Below are 27401 nucleotides of genomic sequence, written 5' to 3' on the forward strand. Positions count from 1 at the left end.
GGTGAGTACTTCATAGTTGACACATAAACCAAAATTAGCCAGAATATCTCACTGTCATTAGTTTCTAAATATATAAGCATTTCATAAATATACTTCTTTTAAAGAGCAGGATGTTCAACAGTTTCATCTTCTGAGAACATTTTCAGTACATATCCTTCACTTACAAAGAAGTACAAAGGTTCTGCATGACAGAAAAAGGTGAATACTGCTATGCCACAATTTTTAAGGAATTCAAGGATGAGGAGAAAAAAGTAACACACCAATTGCAGTGTTTTGAAAGAAAATAAGGAAAGGAATTCTGAAGAAATATAATTACAGTGGCCCGAACTCTCAGGAATCTAAGATTTGTCCTTCAGCATTCAGGGAAAAAAATATTATGACTTTACCAGAGTCTCAGGAGTCTCCTGAAATCCTTCTCCACACCTGAGCCATGCTTCAGAGAGGGAAGCTTCTGCCCCCACGGTCCTGAGACCTGCTCGTCTGCACTGCAGTGGACTCTCTCCTGGAAAGGATGGGTATTCTACATCCCAGTTTCTTTTTCTCTGTAGAAATTGTTTTCAAAGGAAAAAAAAAACAGTGAAGTCAACTTCACTAAATATACAGTAACAACACCGTGGAAGCCCAGAAATGGCATCGGTGAGAGCACAGTTTTTATTTTATTTTAAGTATAATTTCCATGTTACTGTCTTTTCAAAGAACAGTATTTCTTCAGTCTTTACGGACTTAGCTCCTTACATGGGCTTTGGTGGAGGCTGTGGGGCAGCGCGCCCAGACCTAAAACAAGGTGACGGTGTTTAGTCCCTCCAGACGTTCTGGGAATGACTCCTGACTGCCTTGCAGTGAGTGGCACAACTCGTGCAGTTATGTACTTTCACATACAGTCTGGGAAGCACACACGCATCGAAAACACTGGCTTCAGAAATGTCACTGAGAGCTTCGGCCTCCACGATGTTCCAAATGACGAACTTCTTAACAGCCTTGTCCTTGGGCATACATCGCGAACAGTTGTGCAGCGAACAGGCTGCACATGTCTGTGGCCCTTTTAGGCATGACCATTGTTCCTTCTTTTCTTGGTCATCCTGGAAGTGAGAAGGCGAGAGAGGACTGGCAGAGTTTTTAAACGTCTCTGAACCGCCACAGAAAGAGTCACGAGATAGCAAAACCAAAAGCATGTGGACAACACAACTAGACAACAAACTCCAAAATACAAGCGTGTGAGGACAAACAATGAATACTCCAAAGTTCTGCATGGTATCATATCTGAGAGGAAAGAACCTGAGAGAAGCAAGGGAGCAAAGGAGGACTGAGCACAGACATCTGGTGTTCGCCAGGAAGGGGAGCAGGCAGCCTGAGAATGCACCAGAAATGGAAAGGGCAAGGGCTCCACCCTAGAAGACCCAAAGGAGCCAAGGAGTTTATATCCAGCAACAGTGACAACACTGACTTCTTTCCTCAAGCTATTTTGTTTTGTTTTTTTAAATGTCTATGACAGACAAATACTCACTTTATAAGTTTTTTAATTTGCATTTTATTTTAAGGAAAATTTTAGATTTGTATTGGGAATCAAATTCAGGTCAACTACTATGAGCTGACCACCTAATCAGAAATAAAATCCCTTATCCAATGCCACTGTACTTTAAAAAAATAAATTAAGATTAAAATATACCATTAAAACTTTCTTAACTAGGAAGAAGGGAACAAATTCATAAAAATAAATCCAGCCATAACATAGATGGTATTTTAATACTTAACAGGTCTAAGCATGTTCCTTCTCATGCAGAAATTCCTATGGTGGGGCAGGACTGCAAGAGGAAGAGGCATCTTTTCTCAAGAAGGTGCTAACCTCCACATACACCTGTCAGGATTCAGTTATCTGACAGCTCTGAGAAAGCTCACTTAGTTATCTAGAACAGTAAAGAAATTGGAAAATATCATTTGGCCTACTCAGAGTCCACACACACACACACACACACACACACACATTTTTTTTTTTAACTCCAGAATACCTCTTTAATACATTAAATCAGCCCAGGTCAGCTCTTTAACCAAGTGGGTGATACCAGGGATGGGACAGGGAAGGACAAAATGAGCCTGAAATATCTTGAGCCAGAGAGTGAGAACGTGCCCAAGGAATAATGAGAACATGTAAAAAGGACACATGAGCCTGAATGAAGGGGCTCTCACTGGCCAAATGTGGGGCATTCCAGCATCAAATAAATAATGACAGTAAAGGATTATAACCTACTGAATAAAATAAGACTGTAAGTCTACATTGATATAAACAAATAAATAAATGACGGATTTAGAAAATTATCAATGAATGCTAAAACTAGTGGGTAAAAGTTTGAGGATGAAGAGGATATATACATGATCACAAAATGACTCCCCCAAAATTACTTATTAATTCCAAAGGTAAAAACAGTAACTTTACAGTGGAGAAACCTGTCAGACACCATCTTAATCAAGTCATGAATGTTGATGTAAACCAGCATCAAATGCTTCTTAATATGAGGCAACAACCAGAATACAAGACAACCTCCACAGTATTACTACCAAAAATGCATACCCTAAATCTAAACAGAGAAAATATCAGACAAGCCCACAATAACTGGCCTATACACCTCAACAATGGCAAGGTCAAGAAACACAAAGAAAGTCTGAGGAACTATCCCAGATTAAGGGCTAAGGAGGTATGAAAAGAAAATGAACGTATGATCCTGGACTGGATCTTAGATCAGGGAAAACAGATCATTATTAGGCAACTGATAAAATTTGAGCATAAATGACTGATTAGGTAACAGTATTTCAACAATTTTTAATTTCCTAGTTTTGTAATTATACTACGCTTATGTAAGGGCTGTCCTTAACCCAGGACATAAACATTTTGGGGTACAGGTTCACTATGTCTCTCAATTACTCTGAAATAGTACAGAAAAAAAATAGATATACACATGTAGAGGAAAAGAAACAGACAGAGAGACCAATAATAACAAATTGGTGAATCAGAATAAAGGGTTACTGTACTAGTTTCCTAGGGTTTGACATAACAAGTTACCACAAACTCAGTGGCTTGAGACAACAGATTTATTCTCACAATTCTAGAGGTTTCAAGTCCAAAAATGAACGTGTTAGTCCCTCTGGGGGCTCTAGGGAAGAATCTTTCCTTGTCTCTTTCTAGTTTCTGGTGGCTCTAAGCAATCCTTGGCATTCCTTGGCTTGTAGCTGCATCACACCAATCTCCACCTCCATCATCACATGGTATTCTCTCCTGTGTGTATCTCTGTGTGTCCTCTCCGCTTCTTATAAGGACACCAGTCACTGGATTTAGGGCCCACCCTAATGCAGTATGACTTCATAGTAACTAATTACATCTTCAAACACCCACCTCCAAATAAGGTCATATTCTGAAGTTCCAGTTGGACATGAATTTTGCAGGGGACACTATTAACCCACTTATAGTTCCACTAGAAAGAACCTCATTATGTTATTCTTGCAAGTTTCCTGTAAGTTTGAAATTTTGTCAAAATAAAAAGTTATCCCGCCCCCCCCCAACACACACAAAATAACTATATAAGCCCAGGTTGATGCCAGGAAGAAGAATAGGAAACAAATACAGTCAATTCTCCTTATTCAAAGTAGTTAATGTTCTATAAAGTCGCCAAAAACAACGAATTGGCAAATACTGAACCATTGCTCCTCGGGGAATACAGCGTAGTTCCTGTCAATGTGAAACCTTACTTTTTGTGTGTTTCTGATTAAAGACATCTTATTTAATATATATAGCTTATTCATTAACATTGAACTCATGGCCAACAGCACTATAACTCATGCCTGAACAAAGCTTATCTAACACACATACTTTCTCCATAATGCACATCACAGATGTCCTGCACTTAGGAACACTAGACAGCACTTCAGCACTATGCTTGGGGGCCATTTTAAACAGTGACATCACCAACACAATGCACAAAAATGTGAAAAACGTGGCACTAAAAAGACCAAGAAAAGGGCCCTTGCTGAGAGTGTGAGAGCTAGAACAAGCAGACGAGTGGGGCCTTGGACCTCGGTTGGAAACATAGGTGTCAGGTGACTCAAAATTTTCCCTGCTCTACATATGCCTGCAAATGACTATAAAAGCACCAAGAGCACTGATTTTGGGGACTACAAATAAATTTGAGCAAGTAGGCGATTTCATAAATACAGAATCTTTGAAAAGTGAGGATTGACTGTACTCTGAATAGACCATACTTCAGAAAAAAGCAACCAATTAAAACACAGAACGGTTAAACTCTGCTTCACTGCTTTACCATCCACGTCAGCCCCTCAGAGACCACTTCTCCTTCTTCTTGGCACTCTGCTCAAGTTTTCGTTTCTCAAGGACACCGTGCTTATGTAGTTTATTTCCTCAGTTTGAAACTTTACTCCCTGTAAAACCAAATGCATTCCACTATACATCTGTGGGATACTCCCCTTGGAAAGAAATGAAAATTTCTAAATATTGTTTTGGATATCATGTAATAAATTTGGGGAACAAATCAGACGTCTAACAATCCAAAAAGGAAGTTTCCTTGGGTATCTGAATAATATATGTATCCCAATGTATCCCAATGGCTCTAGCCACATACTTGAAGGATGTCAACCCTCTTTCACCCAGAAATTGATCTACATTAAGCAGAGACAAAGATTCAGTGGCTCTCACATCTGTTCCTGTCAAATATGAGGAACAGATGTAAAGTTTTAACCACGTCAGCTAGTCAGCAGGCGCTGTGATGCTCAGAGCCTGGCCTATCAAGTTTATTGCGCATGTGTTTTTTCCTTCTCTCTGGCAACAGAACGTCTCTCAGGCCTGTCACTCACTGCTTTGGTTGCATCTGACTTGTCCTCCGCTTCTCTGGAGTTCATCCATACTCAGACTCTTTAGGGACTAGAACCCTCCAACTTACTTAACATAAAAGACAGAATTCTAATGTCCTCATCTTCAGTCTGTCAGTAAACATGTACTGAGTGCCCACTGCAGGCAGACACTCTGCCAGGCCCCAGGGATACAAGACGAGCAAGAAAGACTTTGCCCTCCAGCAGCTCAGGCAGTGGCAACAGAGACCCTCCCACAAATTCACTGACGCGAGGGCCTAAGCCCAAGTTCTGATACCTACTATCCTGGCCTTCAACAGCACTCTTCAGCCTCCGCTTCTGCTTCCCCAGCCAATCTGTTCTACTCCCCTTGCTGCTGCCAAGTGGAGCATTTCCAACACCACACCTGCATCCATGGAACTCTTCGCCAGAAATCACCTCTCCTCTTCTTTGAGTCTCTCCAACTCTGCCACAGATCCCGGCCCATCTTTTCCATGAAACATCCCTCAATGCCTCCGCTTAATCCCTCCCTCTGGGACAACAGCCTGTTTCCTGCCCCATCTACTCCTTTCCCTAGAATAAGAGCTTCTGAGGGCAGGAGTCTCATGCCTCTTCATCTTATCCCCAGTGCACAGCACTCCCCACTGAGGTACTCGCTAAATGACTCTTGAATGAATATGCAAATGTCTTGACTATTACCACACCTGTCACAAAATCTAAAATATCTAAAGTAAATAAGTCAGTAAGTATAAACCTAAGGGTAACACAGCCCTCAGGCTGCGTTAAACTCATGTCCATTTCATCTACTTATCCTCATAAACAATACCTCGCCACAGCTCTCTAGAACATGTGTATTTCTCTCTCCACAGTGTTTACTCAGCCACAGAGCAGGTGCTTACAGGGCGACTTCACTACCCAGCCTTCTCATCCATCCACATTTCTAGTGACAAAACACACTCCCACCACCACAGTTTTGGGTGCCCAACCTGGCCAAGGATAATCATAGGACATCAGCCTGGCCATAGTAACTGGTCCAAGGATGCCATGGGACCCAAGTTGAGGCAGTCAGAGGCCCTCTCCAGGACTTTTCTAACTGGGGCTACTGGAGAAGATTCTCTTCTTCCCAACTTGGCCAAGGGTGTGGCCCCAAAGCAGCCAGCCACCTCGTCCCACATAATATGAAGAAACCTGAGAAAGAAAGAAGAGGCACAAATCATGCTCCAGACTGTAAGTCAGGTCCCTGAGCTGCCCAGGTGCCCAGATGCTGTCAACTGCAAGCCAACCCATCAATCTTCTGTGCCTCTGTCCAGCTGAAGGTGGCCTTCAATCACCAGCTACTGAAAGAGCTGGACCACAATACTAATACTCCGTAAATATTCGTACTGAGATGAAATGATTCACTGAGCCCTCTGAAGGCATACAGCTAAAGACAGTTTCCATCTTCAAAGACCTTGGGTTCTAAGGATATAATTAGAGTGGAGGAAGAAACAGACCAAAATTGGGCTAATGAGCTCAAAAATAGATTTGAGAGAATGTTTCCTGGAGAAAGCTGTCTTGGACTTGAACAAAGGAAGAAATGTACTTTGGTGATGGCTACCCATAGATCCTTGATTTTCCAGGCTAGTCCTAATTCCAAATGTCCTGAGTTATTATCCTCCTCAAGCTTAGAAACATCCAGGAAATTTCACAAGCAGCACACAAATCCTTTCAGCTCCCATCTTGAAGCTGTGCTGTCAGAACGACCTGGCCTGAGTCACCGCTGAGCTACTGGCTGGCTACACTGACACTTCCCAAGATCCAGTTTTCTGTATCAGTAAAATGAGAATAATAAATATACTTACCTCAAGACGACTACCAAGATAAAATTGACACTAATGACAATACTGTGAAATAATAGTACCACAGACCACCGTAACGGAAGGTAGAAGAAGAGGTGATTAACATTCAGCACAGTTAATATGAGAACGTACTTTAGACATTTTCATAAAGATGCTTATATTTTCATACACTATGATTCATAAGAATACTGTCTTAATCTAATAACCAACTATAATATTTCAAACCTCGAAAAATAAGAAAAAGCAGCTTACTGATTAGAACTCTACGGCCTCTCAGACAGTTTAAGGAGCAGAAGGGAATGAAGCGACTTTCTTGGTGGCGCAGTGGATGAGACTCTGCGCTCCCAATGCAGGGGGCCCGGATTCTATCCCTGGTCAGGGAACTAGATCCCACATGCAAGCCACAACTAAGAGTTCACATGCCACAACTAAGGAGCCCACCTGCCGCAACTTAGATCTGGCGCAACCAAATAAATATTTCAAAAAAACATTAAAAATAAAGAAGAAGGGAATTAAATGGCTCATTGGAAAAGGTCAGTTTATTGCAGAGTCAAAGTCACTATTCCATGAGCTGCCCCCATAACCAGTGCTCTAGCTTTCTCACCTTTCTCACAGTCAGGCAATGCCGATTAAGAAAGCCCGACCCTCCTGATGTGGGGACAACAGATGTTAATAAATAAGAAAATAAAGGGTATTAGAACAAGCCTGAGAAAAAAACATGTAAGTAAAATAAATTTTCACAAAGCCTAACAAAATTTCTGAAAACTGCCTATAAGGTTCAAGACAACTTTGCCCTTCCCCTTGTTTCCTGCCAGGCTGTCTTTCCAACTCTCTTCAGTCTGACTGCTGGACCCCTCAGGGTTTGGCCCAAGGACTGCCTTCTTCACGAACCCTCCTGTGCTGTCACAGCCCTCAGCCATCGTCCTTGAACCACTCCTTTGGAAATCAGCGCTTCCAGTAGCACCTCCGCTGCCACAACGGAGAATGCCATGTTCACGTGTTTATGTCTCCTATGACCCCAACCAGGATTCACGTATAACTTACATTCTACAAGTGGCAAACTCTAAAAGTGCTCGCTTCCAGAACTTGCTGGTTTATCCTTGTCTGCGAAATAATTTCAGCATATGCTAAATAAGTTTAGGGATCACCTAAATCATTGCTTCATTTAAGGAAGTTCCTATCAATACTATCTTTTCCATTCATGGAAGAGTTTTTTCAGGAAAGAATCCACAGCCATTCCAGTGTTTTAAAGTTTTTGGTCACAAAGGCATTAAATCATGTAGCAGTTTAAATTCATTTCTTCTTCTGTCATCAGAGAAAATAAAGGAAACAGTTGCCACATTTTGTATAATTTTCATATACTTTCAAACTTAAGATTACTTTGGTTAAGTAGTAAATGTCGGGAATGTACAATTATGCTTAAACTTACAGTACAATAATCACCTAGTTTTGGTGTCATCACACACCTAAACTGTTCAAACAAACCAGACTAATTTACTACAGCTATTCTAAGACTCTGATGCTAGAATCCTAATGCCTAGCAATCTAGCCCCTCTTTTTCTCATTCTTCTCAACAATCCGGAACTTCTTAACATAACAATGTTGGAAATATGGTGATGTATTTAATTTTCAACACTTGAAAAGAAAAGCAGAACTATTTTCCACTAGCCCTGTACACCAGCTCAGAATACCATTAGTCTGAAACTTATTTTTTTCTGAAATGGAAAATTCCTCTGCTAGAAACCAAGTTCCCATGCCAGGCTACCTAAAACCACTCTTGGCTCCACTGACATTACCCTTAATCTAAGGGCTTAAAGACATAAAACAATGACAGCTGCTAGCTAATATATCACACTCTGGGTCCAATTTTATTTTACTGATCACTCCCCACTCAAAAGCAAACAATGAGTTTGCCTTGGTTCTTTCCCATTCCTGCTTCCTCACTGTTGAGAAGTTGAAGCACAGCAACCTATAAACTCCAACTGTGATAAATTTATTCTCATGCAAAGGCAGGATTATCAGCAAGACCCCTTCAAAGGCTACAGGTTCAAGTCTTTGTCCCTCCTTCCCTCACAGCCCTCTAACCAAATCTCTACTTACAGTTCAAGCCTAACCCGCCTACTCTTCAGAAGATGAAAAGTCTGAATAAAATTACAATAGACTTTAACTTAAAAACAATCAGTTAAAAAGGTACTTAATAAAAGCTATTTGTGACAAACCTAGAGCCAACATAATACTCAATGGTGAAAAGTTGAAAGCCTTTCTGCTGATTCCTGGAATAAGACAAGAATGGCCACTCTCACCACTTCTATTCAACATAGTATTGGAAGTCCTAGCCACAACAATCAGACAAGAAAAAGAAACAAAAGGTAACCAAACTGGAAGGGAAGAGATAAAACTGTCATTTTATGCAGATGACATGATACTATATGTAGAAAACCCTAAAGACTCCACACAAAAACCACTAGAACTGATAAATTCAGCAAGGTAGCAGGATACAAAATTAACGTTCAGGAATTGACTATTTCTTTATACTAACAATGAAATATCAAAAAGGGAAAGTAAAAAAAAATCCCTTTTAAAATCGCATCAAAAATAATAAAATACTTAGAATAAAACTGACCAAGGAAGTGAAAGACTTAACACTGAGAACTATAAAACATTGATAAAGAAAGCTGAAGATAATTTAAAGAAACTGAAAGATACACCACGCTCTTGGATTGGAAGAATTAATATCGTTAAAACGGCCATACTACCCAAAGCACAATCTACAGATTTAATGCGATTACCATCAAATTACCCGTGACATTCTTCACAGAACTAAAACAAATAATCCTAAAATTTATATGGAACCATGAAAGACCCAGAACTGCCAAAGCAATCCTGAGGAAAAAGAACAAAGCTGGAGGCATAACCCTGCCAGGCTTCAAACAATACTGCAAAACTAGAGTAATCAAACAGCGTGGTACTGCCACAAAAACAGACATATGCATCAGTGGAACAGAACGGAGAGCCCAGAATTAAACCCACACACCTACAGTCATTTAATCTTTGACAAAGCAAGAACATACAACAGAAAAAAGACAGTTTTTTTGGCAAATGACGTTGGTTAAGCTGGACAGCCACATGTAAACCATTAAGTGAGAGCACTCCCTCACACAATACACAAAAATGAACTCAAAATGTCTTAAATACTTAAGATAGGACACCACAAAGCTCCTACAAGAGAACACACGCAAAACATTCTCTAACATAAACTGTAGCAATGTTTTCTTAGGTCAGTCTCCCAAGGCAATAGAAATAAAAACAAAAATCAACAAATGGGACCTAATCAAACTTATGAGCTTTTGCACAGCAAAGGAAACCATAAACAAAACGAAAAGACAAACTATGGGCAGGGGGAAAATATTTGCAAATGATGCAACCAACAAGGGCTTAATTTCCAAAATATACAATCAGCCTTAATAACTCAGTAACAGAAAAACCAAACAACCCAATCAAAAAAAAAAAAAACAGTCAGAAGACCTAAATAAACATTTCTCCTAAGAAGATATACAGATGACCGATAGGCACATGAAAAGATGCTCAACGTTGCTAATTATCAGAGAAATGCAAATCAAAACTACCATAAGGTATCACCTCACACTGGTCAGAATGGCCATTCCATTAAAAAGTCTACAAATAATAAATGCTGCAGGGGTGTGGAAAAAAGGGAACCCTCTTACATTGTTGGCGGGAATGTAAATTGGTACAGCCACTATGGAAAACAGTATAGAGGTGCCTTAAAAAACTAAAAATAGAGTTACCATATAATCCAACAATCCCACTCCTCGACATATATCCAGAGAAAATTCTAATTCAAAAAGATACATGCACCCCAGTGTTCATAGCAGCACTATTTACAACAGCCAAAACATGGAAGCAACCCAAATGTCCACTGACAAATAAATACATAAAGAAGACGTGGTATATAATTACAATGAAATACTATTCAGTCATAAAAAACAGTATGAAATAATGCCATTTGCAGCAACATGCTTCCCCTACCAGTGTGACAGCGCTTCTTATAATTTAGCAGGGTCTCCAGGCTGAAAGATGTCATGTGTGAGAAGTTTAAGAAATGCGCATCCACATCCTGACGGTCAGAAATGAGTATCTACAAGCACCCTTTCAAAGCTTTATCCAAAGTACCTCTATCAACACTACATCTTAAAGTAACTGCATGCCCTTGTATATAAGACAAAGCCACGCAAAACAAAGCCCCAGAAGCCCCCTTTCCCATTCTAAATTAGTGACCTCGTGGATTTTGTTTTATTTCCAGTTTGTGGAAAATGTGGTAGTGATCCTTCTGGTAAACAGGAGGTTGGCAACGAATAGGAACACCTCTCCTCATACTCTACTGGATCATAATCAGGTCAGATAAGCATGCCAGCCTGTTGGTATCTGTGTACTATGAGAATCTGGTACCTTGGAGGGCTCTTATTTGGTAAAAGGGAGACGCCCTGTTGCCAGGATAAGCACTTGCCACGTGAAATTCAGGCTCACAAAAACTCTCCCTTGCTATCTCTGACCCCAATTTTAGCCCCAGTTTTTTTTCACTTTCTAGGTTTCAAACACAAAGGAACCAGTGTCCAAAGGCAAGTGATATAGGCCTTAAACTTGCTGCCATCCTTAATTTCCTCATTCATAAACTTTCCTTAGAAAACCCAAACCCCCATTCCTCTTTTTAAATAGATTGCTGCCTTCAGCCCCGATGGCCAGTAGCAGACATCTATTTCCCAATGGATGAGAGACACTCCTTCACCTTCTTGGTCATGGTTGGGATGAGGTTCATGTGGCCATCCACACACGTGGTCATGCAACTCTCCACCTGCTGCTTCACCTGAAGCTATTTACTCCCCACATCTATTGAATCTTTGGCTTTGTCGTTGCAATACATAGTGCACCGGGCCAGGCGCTCCTGGAACTTCTCCAACTCGTTGGTCACCAGGGCCTGGGCTTGAGCCAGAGGTGCATGGCAGCGCTCTATGCACTGGTGCACTTGCTGCATGGACTCCTGGCTGCCCTCACAGCAGGCGGCGCTGCACCAGAACATGAGGCCCTGCATCTTCCGGATGTTCTCTCTCCAGACTTACCACCATAGAGTCCACCGCCTCCTGCAACCGGAGCTGCTGCAACTCCGCCACAGCGACCCCATACTGCTCCCTGCCACACAGGTGCCCACATGGACTCCCACGCACGAGCCTGCCTCCCCCTGAATTAAGACTTTTACCTAATTATGGGACTTCCCTGGTGGTGCAGTTGATTAAGACTCTGCGCTCCCAATGCAGGGGGCCCAGGTTCGATCCCTGGTCCGGGAACTAGATCCCACATGCATACCACAACTAAGAGTTTGCATGCCACAGCTAAGGAGCTGGCAAGCCACAACTAAGGAGCCCTCGAGCTGCAACTAAGGAGCCCACCTGCCACAACTAAGACCTCATGCAACTGAATAAATTACTTTTACCTAATTGTAAACCACCTCAGATATAACTATGTAATCACACACTACTAAAATAAAACCAGCTCCAATGAAAAGAAGCACAATCGTTTAGCTATCACAAACTGAATATTTATGCTACAGATGGAATATCTGTGTCCCCCCCATAATTCATATGTTGAAACCTAATCCCCAATGTGATGGTACTTGGAGGTGAGGACTTCGGGAGGTGCTTAGTTCACAAGGATGGAACCCTCATGAATGGGATTAGTGCCCTTATATAAGAGGTACTAGAGAGATCCACTATGTGTGGACAGAAAGAAGATGGCTATGAACCATGAAGTGGGCCCTCAACAAACACTGAATGTACTGGCACCTTAAATTTGAACTTACCAGCCTCCAGAGCTGTGACACATCTGTGTTGTTTATAAACCATTAGCCTATGGCATTTTTGTTACAGCAGCCTGAACAGACTAAGATAATTCAGTAGCTGCCAGACGTCACTGCAAATGTTTCATGTCTATTACCTCATATAGATCCTAGGTGATATTTTATGGTGAAATGAGTAGTATTAATTCCATTTTACAGATAAAGAAACTAACTGTTGAAGACATTTTTCAAGATCACGTATCTGTAAACAGCAAAGCCAGGATCAAAATTCAAGCTAGTTTAAGCCCAAGGACCATATTCTTAATAGGGCTACATTTTTCTGCAAATGAGAAAAAAACACTCCCTTCTCAAGTCACTGGACTTCCATATATTTGGAAATTGTCATAATGTACTGATTTTATTAGGAAAGATGCTTTATTGCCATCTACTGAAAAGAGTAGCATAATAAATATACAACTTTTGCTATAGGGCCTCTGCGCACTGCAGTTTTCAACCTGCACAACCAAATGCAGCCACTCTGGTGGTTAAAAGTAGATGGAATTTCAATATATTTGTACCATTATTGAAAACTAAATTCAACAAACCAGTGCTTGTAATCACTTAAGCACAGAAAACACAGAGAAATACCATGAACCCTGTCCTCAAGAAATCAATATGATCATTAGACCTGTCACAAAACACAATACAGAGACGTAAAATAACAGAAGTTAGTATAAACATGCAGAGGCAGTACGAAGATTGCAGAGATTAATTCTAAAAACCACTTTTTAATTTCTTTCCCTCATTGAAGCCTTATAGTAACTCTGTGAGTTAAGGCAGCAATCACAAATTCACTTCAAAATGAGGGCACATGAATGTGAATTAGGGAGAGACATTTGCAGACTGAGAAGAGGATTTGTGTTTGTTATAAACATGGGCTGTTAAGGTGTGAAAAAAAGGACAACCATGGGTAAAAGACTTATTAGGGAAGGACTGAAAAAGTAAACATGCAGTAAAGAATCTAACCTCACCTAAAAGGAAGGCTAGGGAATTAATTCCCTGGTGGTCCAGTGATTAGAACTCAGTGCTTCCACTGCTGGGGCCTGAGTTTGATCTATGCTCAGAGAACTAAGATCCTGTAAGCTGCACAGAGCGGCCAAAAAACAAACAAACAAACAAGTTTAGCCTTTGTCCTTGGCTTCTGGAAAGTAATGTCTATGCCCTTGGAATTCCATGGCTGACAGAAGTGTCTTTCTTTGCCTGAGAGCTTCAGTTACACCAGACAGTCTAATAATGTGATTTAGGGTGGTGGCTAATCACACCCCATACAGTTAGCATGGGGGCTGGTGACACCAGAAAGACAGTGTGATTTAGAGTGAAGGCTTTCAGTCACACACAGAAGAACTGGAGACTGAGATCAGCCATTTATGTCTATGTAATGGAGCCTTAGTCTGTTTGGGCTACTGTAACAAAATGCCATAAAGTAGGTAGCCTATAAACAACAAACACTTCTCAAGTTCTAGAAGCTGGGAAGTCCAAGATCAAGGTGTCAGCAGATTCAGTGTTAGTGGTGAAATCTGGCAAAGGATCACTTCCTCACTGATGCTAAAGGGAGGAGGGATCTCTCTGGAAGCTCTTTTATAAGGGCACTAATCCCATTCATGAGAGCTCTACCCTCAAGACCTATTTACTTTTCAAAGACTCCATCTCCAAATACTAACACATTGAGGATTAGGTTTCAACATACGAATGGGGGTTGGGAATAGAGAACACAAATATGCAGTCCATAGCAAAGCCCCAGTAAAAACTCTGGACACCAAGGCTCAGGTGAGGTTCCCTGATTGACAATAACCCACCTATATGGTCACACATTGATACCAAACATGTAACTCATCCTGATTCTATGAGAAAACCACAAAAGTTCCATGACTGGAACTCACATCCCAATTTCAAAACTTACTACAAAATAACAGTAATCAAAGAAGTGTGGTACGGGCACAACAATAGACCCAATCAATGGAACAGAATTCATAGTCCAGAAAAACTCATACATCTGTGGCCAAACGATTTCTGTCAAGGGTCTGACAAAAAATAACAGAAGTTACTAAGCAGTGGTTTCAGACACGACACAAAAGGACAAGTTAACAAAAAATGAATAAACTAAACCATCAATATTTAAAACTTATGAATTTCAAAAGATATTATCAGAAAGTAGAAGGACAATTCATATAATGGGAGAAAGTATTTGCAGATCACATATCCAACTAAGAATCTAGTACCCAGGATATATGAAGAACTCCCACAACTCAACAACTCAGTTTAAAACTCGGTAAAAGTCTGATAGACATTTCTCCAAAGAGGGCATACAAATGACCAACAATCACATAAAAAGATGCTTGATATCATTAGTCATTAGGGAAACACAAATCAAAACCACAATGTGAGACACCAACTCCCACCCGTTATAATAGTTACTCTCAAAAAATAAATACGTAATAAGTATTGGCAAAGATATGGAAAAAACTGGAACTCCTGTGCATTGCTGGTAGAAATACAAAATGATGCAGTTGCTATAGAAAATGGTACAGTGGATCCTCCAAAAAATTAAACATAGAATTACCATAGGATCTAGCAATTCTACTTCTGAGCAATTCGATTTCCCAAAAGAACTGAAAGCTGGGACTCAAATGGATGTTTGGGTTTTTTTTAATATTTACTTATTTATTTTGGCTGTGCCAGGTCTTAGTTGCAGCACGTGGGATCTTCGCTGCAACATGCAGACTCCTTAGTTGCAGCACACAGACTTCTTAGTTACCGCAGGCGAACTCTTTGTTGCGGCATGCATGCAGGATCTAGTTCCCCGACCAGGGATCGAACCCAGGCCCCCTGGATTGGGAGCGTGCAGTCGTACCCCCTGGACCACCAGGGAAGTCCCTCAAATGTATGTTTAAATGTCAAAGTTCAAAATAACATTATTCACAGTAACTAAAAACTGGAAACAACCCAAATGTCCACCAATGGATGAATGGATAAACAAAATAAGCATGTACATGAAAATAAAAACTATTCACAGCCTTAAAAAGGAATGAAATCCTGACACGCTGTAGGTTTGCGACCTCAGGAGTCCCCAGGTGAAGTCTGAAACTGCTGCCCATGCACAGAGGACAAGGAGAGACCAAAGAAAGAGGTAGATCGCTCTAGATTGGTAGCTGGCAGTTTTAATATGCAAGGGGACTTACACACGAGCCAAGGTTCACAAAAGCTGTTTGACTCCACAATTCAAACTCCTTACCCCAAGCCAGCATTTCTTAAGATGCAATCCAAGATCTGATGAGGAACAAATATCCAAAATACATAAAGAACTCCTAACAACTCAACAACGAAAAGACCAACAACTCAATTTTTAAGTGGGCAAAGGACCTGAAAGAGACATTTCTCCAAAGTAGATATACATATGACTAACAGGCACATGAAAAGGTGCTCAACATCATTATTCATGAGAGAATTGTGAATCAAAACCACAATGAGATACCACTTCACACCCATTAGGAATGACTACTATTAAAAAAAGTTAAAATTAAAAAAAAATTTTTTTAGAACAGAAAATAATAAGTCCTAGCAAGGATATGGAAAAACTGAAACCCTCATACATTCTGACAGAAATGCTAATGATGCAGTCACTGTGGATAAAAGTATGGTGGCTACTCAAAAGTTAAAAATATAATTACCATATGATCTAGCATATACCCAAAAGAACTGAAAGCAGAGACTCAAACAGACATTTCCACAACAATGTTCAGAGTGCCATATTCACAAGAGCCAAAAGGTTGAAACAACCCAAATGTCCATCAATGGATGAATGATAAACAAAATGTGGTATACACATACAACGGACTACATTCAGCCTTAAAGAAAGAAAAAAATTCTGACACACGATACAACATGGAAGAACCTTCAAGACATTAAGCTAAATGAAATAAGCCAGATACAAAAGGACAAAAATTATGATTCCACTTACATTAGGTCCCTCAAGTCATCAAACTCAGAGACATAAAGTAAAATGGTGGTTGCCAGGGGTTGCGGGGAGGGGAAAATGAGGAATTGTTGTTTAATGGGTATAGGGTTTCAGTTTGGGATGATGAAAAGTCCTGGAGATGGATGGTGGTGATAGTTTCGGAACAACATGAAGGTACTTAATGTCACAGACCACAGACTTAAAAATTGTTAAAATAGTTAATTTCATTCTATTTGACCACGATTTTTAAAATGCAATCAAGGGCAATGCACATCAGAATCACCACGTATGCCTTTAGAGATAGTAGATACTCAAACCTCAAATTAGAATCTTGAGTGATGAGAGGCCCACCAACCACCCTGGTGAGTTAGGCACTATTAAAGTTTGAGAACCACCACCAAGAACAATGGATTAAAATCCAACCTCTAGGGACTTCCCTGGTGGTGCAGTGGTTAAGAATCCGCCTGCCAATGCAGGGGACACGGCTTCAAGCCCTGGTCTGGGATGATCCCACATGCCACGGAGCAACTAAGCCCGTGCACCACAACTACTAAGCCTGCGGTCTAGAGCCCACGAGCCACAACTACTGAGCCCAGGCGCCACAACTACTGAAGCCTGAGCGCCTAGAACCCATGCTATGCAACAAGAGAAGCCCCCGCTAACCGCAACTAGAGAAAGCCCACGCACAGCAACGAAGACCCAGTGCAGCCAAAAAAAAATCCAACCTGTATGGCTTTACCATACAGGTAAACTAAACACAGAACAAGCTTCTCTGCACATGCTTGGAATATTCTGCTGCAGTAAAATACACAATGTTGGGTAAAAAAGTAAAAATGCTATAGGCTCTACTGAATTTTTAAAAAGGCTGAGGAAGAAACAGAAAGCTTACATCCCAGTGGCTTGAGGCTATAAGAAGAAAATCCTCAACATGAAGAACAGGATGCCAGTCACGAGACACTGCATTCAGGATTCCAAAGTTTCCTATCTTAATCTGTTCCACCCCTTAGGCCATCATTCAACCATGCACAAGTTTCTCATTAACTTTTTTTAAAACTCTCTCTCACCCCATCATGCTATCCCTTGCTCCTTCTCTCCCCCAGCATACTTATTCAGAGATTTGTCAACACAAAGATTTTATTCTTCAACTACTGCAATGTGATTTCTTCATTAACCTCTCCTCAAAACTGTTTTCCCTTTGATTAATGGATTTCTCCACACTCATAAGTGTACATTTGTTACCTATATTATTTTAATGCCTAAGTGACAAGAACTGAATGCAGAATTCAACAAAACTGGTTCAAAATAAGGAGGAACTTATACAGAATGTTCAAAGATAAATATTTTTGAGATCTTAGTAAAATTGTGGCCAGAACTCAGGCACTAAGTATGTTTCTCTTCTTTCTATAAATGAATTAGTTGTTGGGTAGATGATATGTACTGTTTTTCTCGGTCATAGCTTTTAAGAGGAGATAATCTAGAGCTACACCAACTGGACAAGCTTTCTTACACATAACTTTTTAAGAAACTGTTCATGTGTGTTTCAATCTTTACAAAAGTACTCCATTTTTATTTGTCTTAACATTACAATAAATTTTTTTAAAAGCATCACCCTATTCCACTATTTGTCCATTCCAAACACTGAGTACAAAATTATGTACCAGGCACCAAGCCGGCAACCTGACACAACTGTTTTAATATACTGCTGCCCTATTTGCATCTTCTGATTATATATGCTTTAGTTGTATCCTTAAGATAGACAACATTGTATTCTGCTGCCTTTCTTTGCTTAATAGGAATTTTCTGATGCTCTAGAGGTTTTGCTCCTTAAAAGAACAGAAATTAAAATCTACAACTTGGGCTTCCCTGGTGGCACAGTGGTTGAGAGTCCTCCTGCTGATGCAGGGGACACGGGTTCGTGCCCCGGTCCGGGAGGATCCCACATGCCACGGAGCAGCTGGGCCCGTGAGCCATGGCCGCTGAGCCTGCGCGTCCGGAGCCTGTGCTCCGCAACGGGAGAGGCCACAACAGTGAGAGGCCCGCATACCGCAAAAAAAAAAAAAAAAAGAATGAAGGTAGACCCTTTCCTTACACCACATACAAAAATTAACTCCAAATGAACCACAGACCTAAATGTAAGAGCTAAAACTAGAAACTCTTAGAAGAAAACATACAAGTAAAGCCTTATGACTTATGACCTAAGTGATTTCTTAGATATGACACCAAAAGCATAAGCAACAAAAAGTAAAAAGACTGGACTTCATCAAAAATTTTTAACATTTGTGCTTCAAATGACCTCATCAAGAAAATGAAAACCAAGCCCACAGAATGGGAGAAAATATTTGCAAACCACATATCTGGTAAGGAAACTGTATACAGAATTTATAAAGAATCCTTACAATTCAACAATAAAAAGACAAATCCAACTAAAACACGGGCAAGGGCTTCCTTGGTGGCGCAGTGGTTAAGAATCCGCCTGCCAATGCAGGGGACACGGGTTCGAGCCCTGGTCCGGGAAGATCCCACATGCCGCGGAGCAACTAAGCCCGTGCGCCACAACTACTGACCCTGCGCTCTAGACCCCGTGCACCTAGAGCCTGTGCTCCCCAGCAAGAGAAGCCGCCGCAATGAGAAGCCCGCACACCGCAACGAAGAGTAGCCCCCGCTAGCCACAACTAGAGAAAGCCCACACGCAGCAACGAAGATCCAACACAGCCAAATTAAAAAAAAAAAAAAAAACATGGGCAAGTAATTTGAATACACATTTCTTCAAAGAAGATACACAAATGACCAATAAACACATGAAAAGATACTCAACATAATTAGTCATTAGGGAAACGCAAATCAAAACCAAAACAATAAAATACCACTTTCTACCCATTAAGATGGCTAATGTCAAAAGAACGCAATAACAAGTATTGACAAGCATGCGGAGAAATTAGAATCCTCATTCCTTGCTGGTGAGACTAAGAAATGTAACCACTTGGAAAACAGTTTGGCAGTTCCTCAAAATTTAAGCATACAATTACCATATGACTCATCAATTCCACTGGTAGGTTTACATCCAAGGTAAATGAAAACTTTCATCCTCACAAAAATTGGTACACAAATGATCATAGCAGCATCATTCCTAACAACCAAAAAGTGTAAATAATCCAAATATCCATCAACTGCTGAATGGAATTTTTTTAATGTATACCATACGATGAAAAATTATTCAACCATAAAGGGGAATGAAGTACTGATACATCTACAACAACGGATGAACCCTGAAAACGTTAGGCTAAGTGAAAAAGCCAGTCTCAAAAGACCATATGTTTTTCCATTTACATGAAATGTCCAGAATAGGCAAATCTATACAGATGGAAAGTAGCTGAATGGTTGCCAGGGGGATGGGGAAGGAGAGAATGTGGAATGACTATTAACAGCCATGGAGTTCCTCTTCAGTGTGATGAGAATATTCTATAATAAGAAATATTTGTACAACTTTGTGAATATACTAAAACCACTGAATTCTGTACTTTAAAAGCATGAATTTATTATCTGTGAAATTGAATCACTCATACATTGCCAGTGTAATATTGTACAGCCACTCTAGAAAAGTTTGTTAGTTTCTTATAAAACTAAACATCAAATTATGATATGACCCAGCAATTACACTCTTGGGCATTTATCTTAGAGAAATAAAAACGTATGTTCCCCAAAACACCTGTACCCAAGTGTTCACAGCAGCTTTATTCTAATAGCCAGAAACTGGAAACAGCCCAGATGTACTTCAACAGGTAAAATGCTAAGTGAAACTGTGGTACATCCATTCCATGGACCACGACTCCGCAATAAAAATGAAGAAACTACTGATATACACAACTTGGACAAGAGTTTTATGCTGAGTGGGAAAAAAATAAGGAAAACAATGTCAAAAGGTTATAAACTGTATGATTCTATCCCAATAACATTTTTGAATGACAAAAACTTTTAAATAATGAATAGACTAATGATTGCCAGGGTTTAGGGGTGGGAGTTAATGGGAGTCGGTGTGATTATAAAAAGGATCCTATGCTGATGAAACTGTTCAGTATCTTGACTGTGGTAGTAGATACATGAACCTATACATGTGATAAAATTGTATAGAACTAAACACACACACACGTATACACAGACGCACATCTGGGGAGATGTGAACAAGACAGTTGTATTAATGTCAATACATTGGTGGTGATATTGTACTACAGTTTTGCAGAATGTTACCATTGTGGCCAACTGGATGAAGAATACATGAGATGTCTATAATTCCTTACAACTGTTCTGTGATTCTACGATTACCTCAATTTTAAGCAGGGATTGCCTTCAGGGACGTGACTCAGGAAGGAGCCGGGCAACAACTGCTGGTTTTCGTGAGAATCTTTTCATATGACTGCTTTCATCTATAAGCATGTATTATTTTGATTTCAAAGAAAATATTTTCCCCTTACAGGAAATACATATGTGAAGTACCTGACCTATGAAGAGTCTTCAATAAATGTTAGTTCTCCTTTCCTTCCATTTTAAGGATACGACAACCTCTAGACTAAGCTATCAGTACTAAGGAGGCCAATTCTGAGAAGCAGGGCCACTGGTAAATCATCCAGTGGGGTTACCAAGGGCTAAAACTGGAACCATAAGGTACTCCTACCACGATAACTAGGAGAGAATCTCCCTCCACCACTGAACAACTTTAAAACTAAGCCCTCTTCCTATTCCTTGTTCAACAAACTGAGTGAAGCAATTCCGGAGAAATCAAAAGGCAAAACAGTAGAGGATGAACAACAGCTTTGTCCTCATCTAGAAATTTCTTTCATTATCATGGTGTTTTATTATTAACTGCTTTCATTATCACTAACGTTAATTGAGTGCTTATACGCTCAGTACATCATTTCATGCAGTTCTCATCATTTAACCCTCATACCAACCTTGCAAGACTGGTATTACCCCCATTTGATAGACAAAGAAGCTACAACTTAGAAATGCTGTGTATATTGTGCTGGTCAGAGATCTAGTAAGCAACATGTCAGGATTTTCTCCCATGCATGTCTAATTCCAGAAATAAAGATTCCAGCCACTGATTCTGCATTATCTCACTTTAACAAAAGTGTCTAGCAATAACTGTCATGTGCACCTTCCACACAAAGGCACATAACAGCAGCTGAGCTTTCCGACCGGGTTGAGAACCTGGGAATATCACTGGAACTTCGAAGTCTCAAGCCCAGTCATGGTATCAGCCACTAGCCTCCTCCTAATCATGATGTCTCACCTGCCATTCTGCACTCTTACGGCCAACTACGTCAGTGTTTCCTTTCAAGCATTAAGACTCCTACCCTTCTACCAACTCACTTTACCAATCACCAACCCACAAGGCTAGGATGAAAAGACCCACAAATGAGAGTGCCCCCCCCCATATTTTCTTATTACCTGTCCTTGGTCAATGCTGGTAAACACTCTTACCATTCCCTAACCCTCTACTCACACACACACTTACATACACAAGTTCCACACCCATGCCTGCCTTTACCTCTCCTTGTCACCATCGTGGCGCAGGTCGTCACATCTTCCCTAAGGTTAAAATAAGCCACTATAAAGCTCAGCAGACCTCCCATCTGCTGAGCTCTCCTTCTTCCCCATAGTCTCCAAGGAAGAATAGTCCTACTACCTAATACTCGCCCCTTCTGTGACAGAAGCCAGGTCCTCATTCTCTCCTTGGCTCCTCCCCCTCCTGCTTCAAAGAAGCGATGTTTCCCTTTCTTGAAAGAGAAACAACTTCTTTGAAATGACACGTACACTGCATTTAATTAAAAATTACTATGTCCTTGCCATTATGAAAGAAGCACCAGAAATAAACTAAGGTTTTCTGATGAGGACCCGAAGGAGTAGAAAAGGAGGGTGTCATCAGAAAGATATGGCGTTCCTTTATTTCTCTTTTATGACCTTACCAAGATACAGTTTTCCTTTCAGTGAGAAAGAGAAGGGGGAGAGCTATGATTCAGTCTGCGGAGGCAGAAGGAACTGTGAGAGCGAGGGGAGGGTCAGGAAATCTCGGAAGGTAAGCGACTGACAGGTAAAGGGAGTATCTGTGGTCGTTCTTGGCTATTTAGCAAAGGGAGAAGACAAAGCTTAGAGGGAATAAGAATCGTAGCACTTGAAAGGACAGTGAGGGGGCAAAGGCAGGAGGGAAGAAAGAAATAAAATACACCCAGCCGCGGAGCAACTTGGAGCCTAATCTCTCCCTGGGCCTTAAGGTTCCCGTATCTGTATATCCTAACATCAGGTAGGAAGCAATGAACTCTCCCCAAGCTTCCCATTTTTCACAGGTTCAAGTTTTGAGTCACCACTGACTCTTCCCTCTTCATCTTTCAATTTCAGGTACTTAAGTCTCATCTTCCTTTTCTTATTTATCAACTCAGTCCTTTCCCAATACTATTCCCAATTCTACCATGTTAGTTCAGGCACATATCAACTTCCATTTTAAGAGTCCAGAAAGATCTACATGGCCTGCCCAGAATTATAAAAGTAGTTAGTTGCAGAGCTGAGACTGGTACCCAAGTCTTCTGACCAGGGTATTTCCCCATGTTTCTTCATACCTACAATACTTGCAAACCTTCTATACTAGTTCTCCTTTCATTCATTCATCAGATATCTGTTAGGTAGGTATCTAATATGTTCAAGGGATTATGACAGGTGCTATGATAAGGTCTTGAAAACTGACAGAATGACGAGGGGGAAAGTGAGAATCAAGTCAAAAACACGAAGATTTCTAAGTGAGGATGTAGTGCAAGTGCCTGACATTAAGCATCTGATTGCCAGGTGGCATCCGGTTTAGAAGAAATCCATCTTGAATAAAAGTATCTCCAGCTGTATGGCATAGCTACTTGCAAAACAACCAGGTAAGGAACTAGGCTGCCTCCACCCATGAAAGTTCCTCTTTCAACAAGCCCTGGTAACCTAAATAACTGACCATTTGAGTGACCGTGCTTCTCCCTCCCTGCTATTGCTTTAAATTAGCCAACGAAGAATGAATCCCCGAAACTCTAGACACCTAACCCTCAAACCCTAATAAAGGCAGACCCCAGGGGTGCCGTCCCTCTCTCCCTGTGTCTCACCCCCCCCCCAACCTCACCGTGCGGTCCTTGGGTGTACCATGCACCCTCCAGGACCTGTGAGGAATGAACCTTGCTCCTCCAAGTCTCCTGACGGTTTCTGCTGAAGTGCACCCTGCAATCCCAATTAGAGAGCATCAGTGTCAACAGGCTCAGACCAGCACAACACAGGAGGAAGTGCTGGCGCCCAGGGGACTAAGGGCGAGAGAATGACAACTTCATGGTGCACTGCGTTTAAACCGCGCTCAAGGGAAAGGTCAAATACACATCTGAAAATCGTCCATACAGAGGGACAGCTAACATCAACGTGTGAGACTGCCCAGAACAAACTTGGAAAGTGAGGAAAAAGGCGCAAAGTCAGAAGTCAGAACCTGGCAGGAAGGCAGCAAGGAGAAATAAATGAGCAGTTACAATACAGGAAAAGAATCAAGTGGCAAATGTGTCAAATGCTACAGTGACCAAGTTCACAAGTTACACGGGCTTCAACAATTTAACATACTTCCTTGATTCCTTGGTTTTTTCTTTCTTCACATTTTAGTATTTTTTAAATCAGGGTTAGGTTATGTTTGTCATGGGCTTCCTGGACTTCGTAAATGGGTAGTCACAAAACTGACAGCGTGTGTGACAACCAATGGTATTCCAGGAGCAAGGAGACACAGCAGTGAGACGGCGGCTGAACCAGCGTGCGCGGACTATTTTTTCAGAAACATTTTTGGTAAGAAAAGAGGAGTCAAGAAAGGAGTCAGTGTCTGCTTTCATTCCGTTTTCAGTACTACAAGACAAGCATGTTGGTAAGCAAGGAGCTCAGAAATCGCTTTCAAAAGGTAAAGGGCACACGCAGGACAAACGCAATGCACTCAGAACGCAGCTGCGCCGCTCTCAGCGCGGTCACAAGGCGGACCCCGCGCCCGACTCGGCCGAGACACTCCCGCTCCGGCGTCGGAATGGGCAGGGGAGGCAGCGCGGCGCAGACGCGGCGGCTACGCAGGCCCTCCCGCACCCCAGGACACCGCCGTCGCGCTGCGGCCCAGCAGAGACCCGCGAGTACCAGCTAGACTCGGGCCGCACGGCCGGGCTCGCCCGCTCCGGTCGCCCCGCAGCCGCGACCCTCGCCCTCCGGGGAGGCGGCCCCTCCCGCCCCGCCTCCAACGCGAGCTGCGTCCACGCCACAGACGCCCCGGCCGCCCACCAGCCCGGGGCCAGCCACACGCGCCCCGCGCCCCGCAGGCGAAGCCGACGTGGGGGGACCGAGGAGACGGCGCCCAGAGGCCCACAGCCTACCTTTGAGCCATGAGACTGGCCTCCGCGGGGCATCTTCGTGCGCGCCGCCTCCTCCAGAGCGTGCCTTCCCCCTCAGGCCGCCGGAAGGCCGCGCGGCGCCGAACCAACTCGGCGCGCCGCGACACACCACGCTCTGCGATTGGCGGACGCTTGAGCTGGGGGCGGGGCTTCTCCGGACGCACCGCCCTCCCAGCGCGCCGTGCTGCACTGCACTCTGCGATTGGCGGACGCTCGCTCGGGGGCGTGGGTTCCCTGCTACCCACGCTTCCTGGCACTGACCTAGAGTGCGGCCGCTGGGAACCGGGCGCCCGCACCAGCTGTAGGTCCGGGTTGTCTTGCGCTGCTCGGCCTGCCTATAACTGGGCCCGGGTCCGGCAGAGCACGCGCTGGACTGGCCGCAGCGCCGCCGTCGCTCCTGGTCAGGGAGCTGCTGAAAAACCCGCGCGGGGTTTTTCAAATAAAGCTCGTACGTGGTGTGCTTTGTCAGGCAAGGACCGGCCTTAATAAAAATAAACGGTAACCCAAAATGGGCTATGAATTCAGCAAGCGGTGCTTAGGGAATGGTTGCAGCCGTGGATAACCGGAGACAGGTGTTATTTCCCCATCTACTTGAGAGCAGGGGGTTAGTATCCAGAGCAGTTTTCAAGTTCAGAGACGCCAGAATCGCTGCTTCTCCCTAATGACGGCCTGGACCTCGGATGTTCTGGGCAGGAAGAGGGCCGAGGAGGAGGCTGGCCTGTCCCCTCTGCCTTCTGGGAGCCCAGACACAGGGCTCGGGGGCTGCTGGACCTTGAGGCCTGAATGCTTCCAGGTGTGGGATGAACCTGCCACTGCCCGCTGGAGCTGCTCCTTCCTAGATTCAGGAAACGGAGCCCGTCCCCAGGCTCTGCTGCAAGTCTGCAAGTCTGCTCGGACTGATCCTGCAGACAGACCTGCGGGAAACAGGGCCTGGATCCCCATACTGACGGTGTTCTGTGGAATTTCCACTAGACCCCTTTCTACGCTGTTCTGAGCAAATTACTAGTCAATCCATGCTACCATCACCCCACGAGCAGACTGGAAAGCTGAAGCTCCGAGAAGCCAGGTAATCCAGCCAGAAGCACAGACGTGAGGCCATGGAGTGGGGTCTGCACCCGCCGCCCGCCCAGGGGGACTGCCCACTCCCCGCAGCTTCCACACCTGTTCCCTTCACCCGCCTCCCGGGACCAGCTCGCAGAGCCTCCTCTTGGGGGGATTCGCTTTCCTTCTTCTAACAGGATCCGTCTCACTATCCTGTTTTGGGATCATCCAGAAGGCTTGTCACTCTGAAGCAGGTTCAGCCTCACGTCACCGAGGGCAGCTTTCCTGGATCACACACACCACCTGCACATCCACTCCCAGCTCAGACCCAGAAAGGCACCCTTGGCCCCGAGCCCCATGGCTCTGCCTGGGCTCCCACCCCCTCCTGCCTGGTCCGTCCCTCTCATTTCCCCTGCAGAGTCACCAGGAGCTCCCACCTGCCCCAGGCAGGCTGGCTGCTCTGTCCTGGGGCGGGGCGGGGGGGGGTCGTCTGTGGTGTCAGGTGGAAGAAACAAGAGGTACCCTTGGGGCCTCCCTCACGCAGCACAATGGCCAGCACCTGCCTACTGACCTCATTACCCTGGATGGGCAGGGGTTCAGGGAACGTGCAGCATAGCCTGGTTCTCATCTCATCCCAGCGCTGCCCACAGGGAAGTCGCCAAGCAACTCTGTGCCGGCTGTACAGAGAGGACGCTCATACACACGTCGCCCTCCCAGAACACGGGGCTCTCGTGGTCAGGACTCTCCCAGGATACGGAGCTCACCTGGGCAGGCATCCAGCAGCCCACGGGGCTCTCGTGGTCAGGTCCCTCCCAAGATACGGAGCTCACCTGGGCAGGCACCCAGCAGCCCACGGGGCTCCCGTGGTCAGGCCCCTCCCAGCGTACGGAGCTCACCTGGGCAGGCACCCAGCAGCCCACAGAGCTCTCGTGGTCAGGCCCCTCACAGGGTACGGAGCTCACCTGGGCAGGCACCCAGCAGGGCTGGGCACACAGGAACCGTGCACGTAGCCCTCATTGCAGAGCACCCCCAGCCCACCTGTCGGTGGAGCTGACACAGAGCACCTCAGAGCAGGACCTGAACTAACAAACAGCAGCTCCGACAGGTCTGTGACCCTGGGCATCACTCTGTGTGGCCTCCCTCTGCCTGGTCTTCCAGAGGCTTCCACTGCAGCCGGGGCAGCAGGCCCCTGGCTCCACCCACCACCCCTTCTCTCCCTGACTCCTCTCCTAATGAGAGGGTCTTCTTGAAGTTGTCTCCCACTCATGGACCAGAATAAATGATTAGAAAACAAGCTGGAGTTGCAGCCCCCTGTCTGTCCTGACCCTCAGGACCCCACACCTGTTCCTTGGACCTGGCCGGTGCAGCAAGGCCCATTTTCT

General features: G+C 43.4%; 1 long non-coding RNA gene and 1 pseudogene across 2 annotated transcripts in view; both read right to left on the reverse strand.

Moving 5' to 3' along the window:
* The window catches only part of LOC309797614, a 34158-nt gene extending 8911 nt beyond the window's left edge, over nt 1-25247 (reverse strand). The window contains exons 1-2 of the long non-coding RNA XR_014292734.1: nt 24961-25247; nt 387-542 (exon numbers count right to left, since the gene is read on the reverse strand). This is a non-coding gene — a long non-coding RNA (uncharacterized lncRNA). The remainder of the gene's footprint in view (nt 1-386; nt 543-24960) is intronic.
* On the reverse strand, nt 11155-11862 carry LOC309797613 (protein FAM136A-like; annotated as a pseudogene). The gene has a single exon. The product of its transcript is annotated as a protein FAM136A-like (transcript).
* Nucleotides 25248-27401: the final 2154 nt, after the last annotated feature.

Source organism: Mesoplodon mirus (genome assembly GCF_964341445.2).
Source record: "Mesoplodon mirus genome assembly, contig: HAP1_SCAFFOLD_796, whole genome shotgun sequence".
NCBI lineage: Eukaryota > Metazoa > Chordata > Mammalia > Artiodactyla > Ziphiidae > Mesoplodon > Mesoplodon mirus.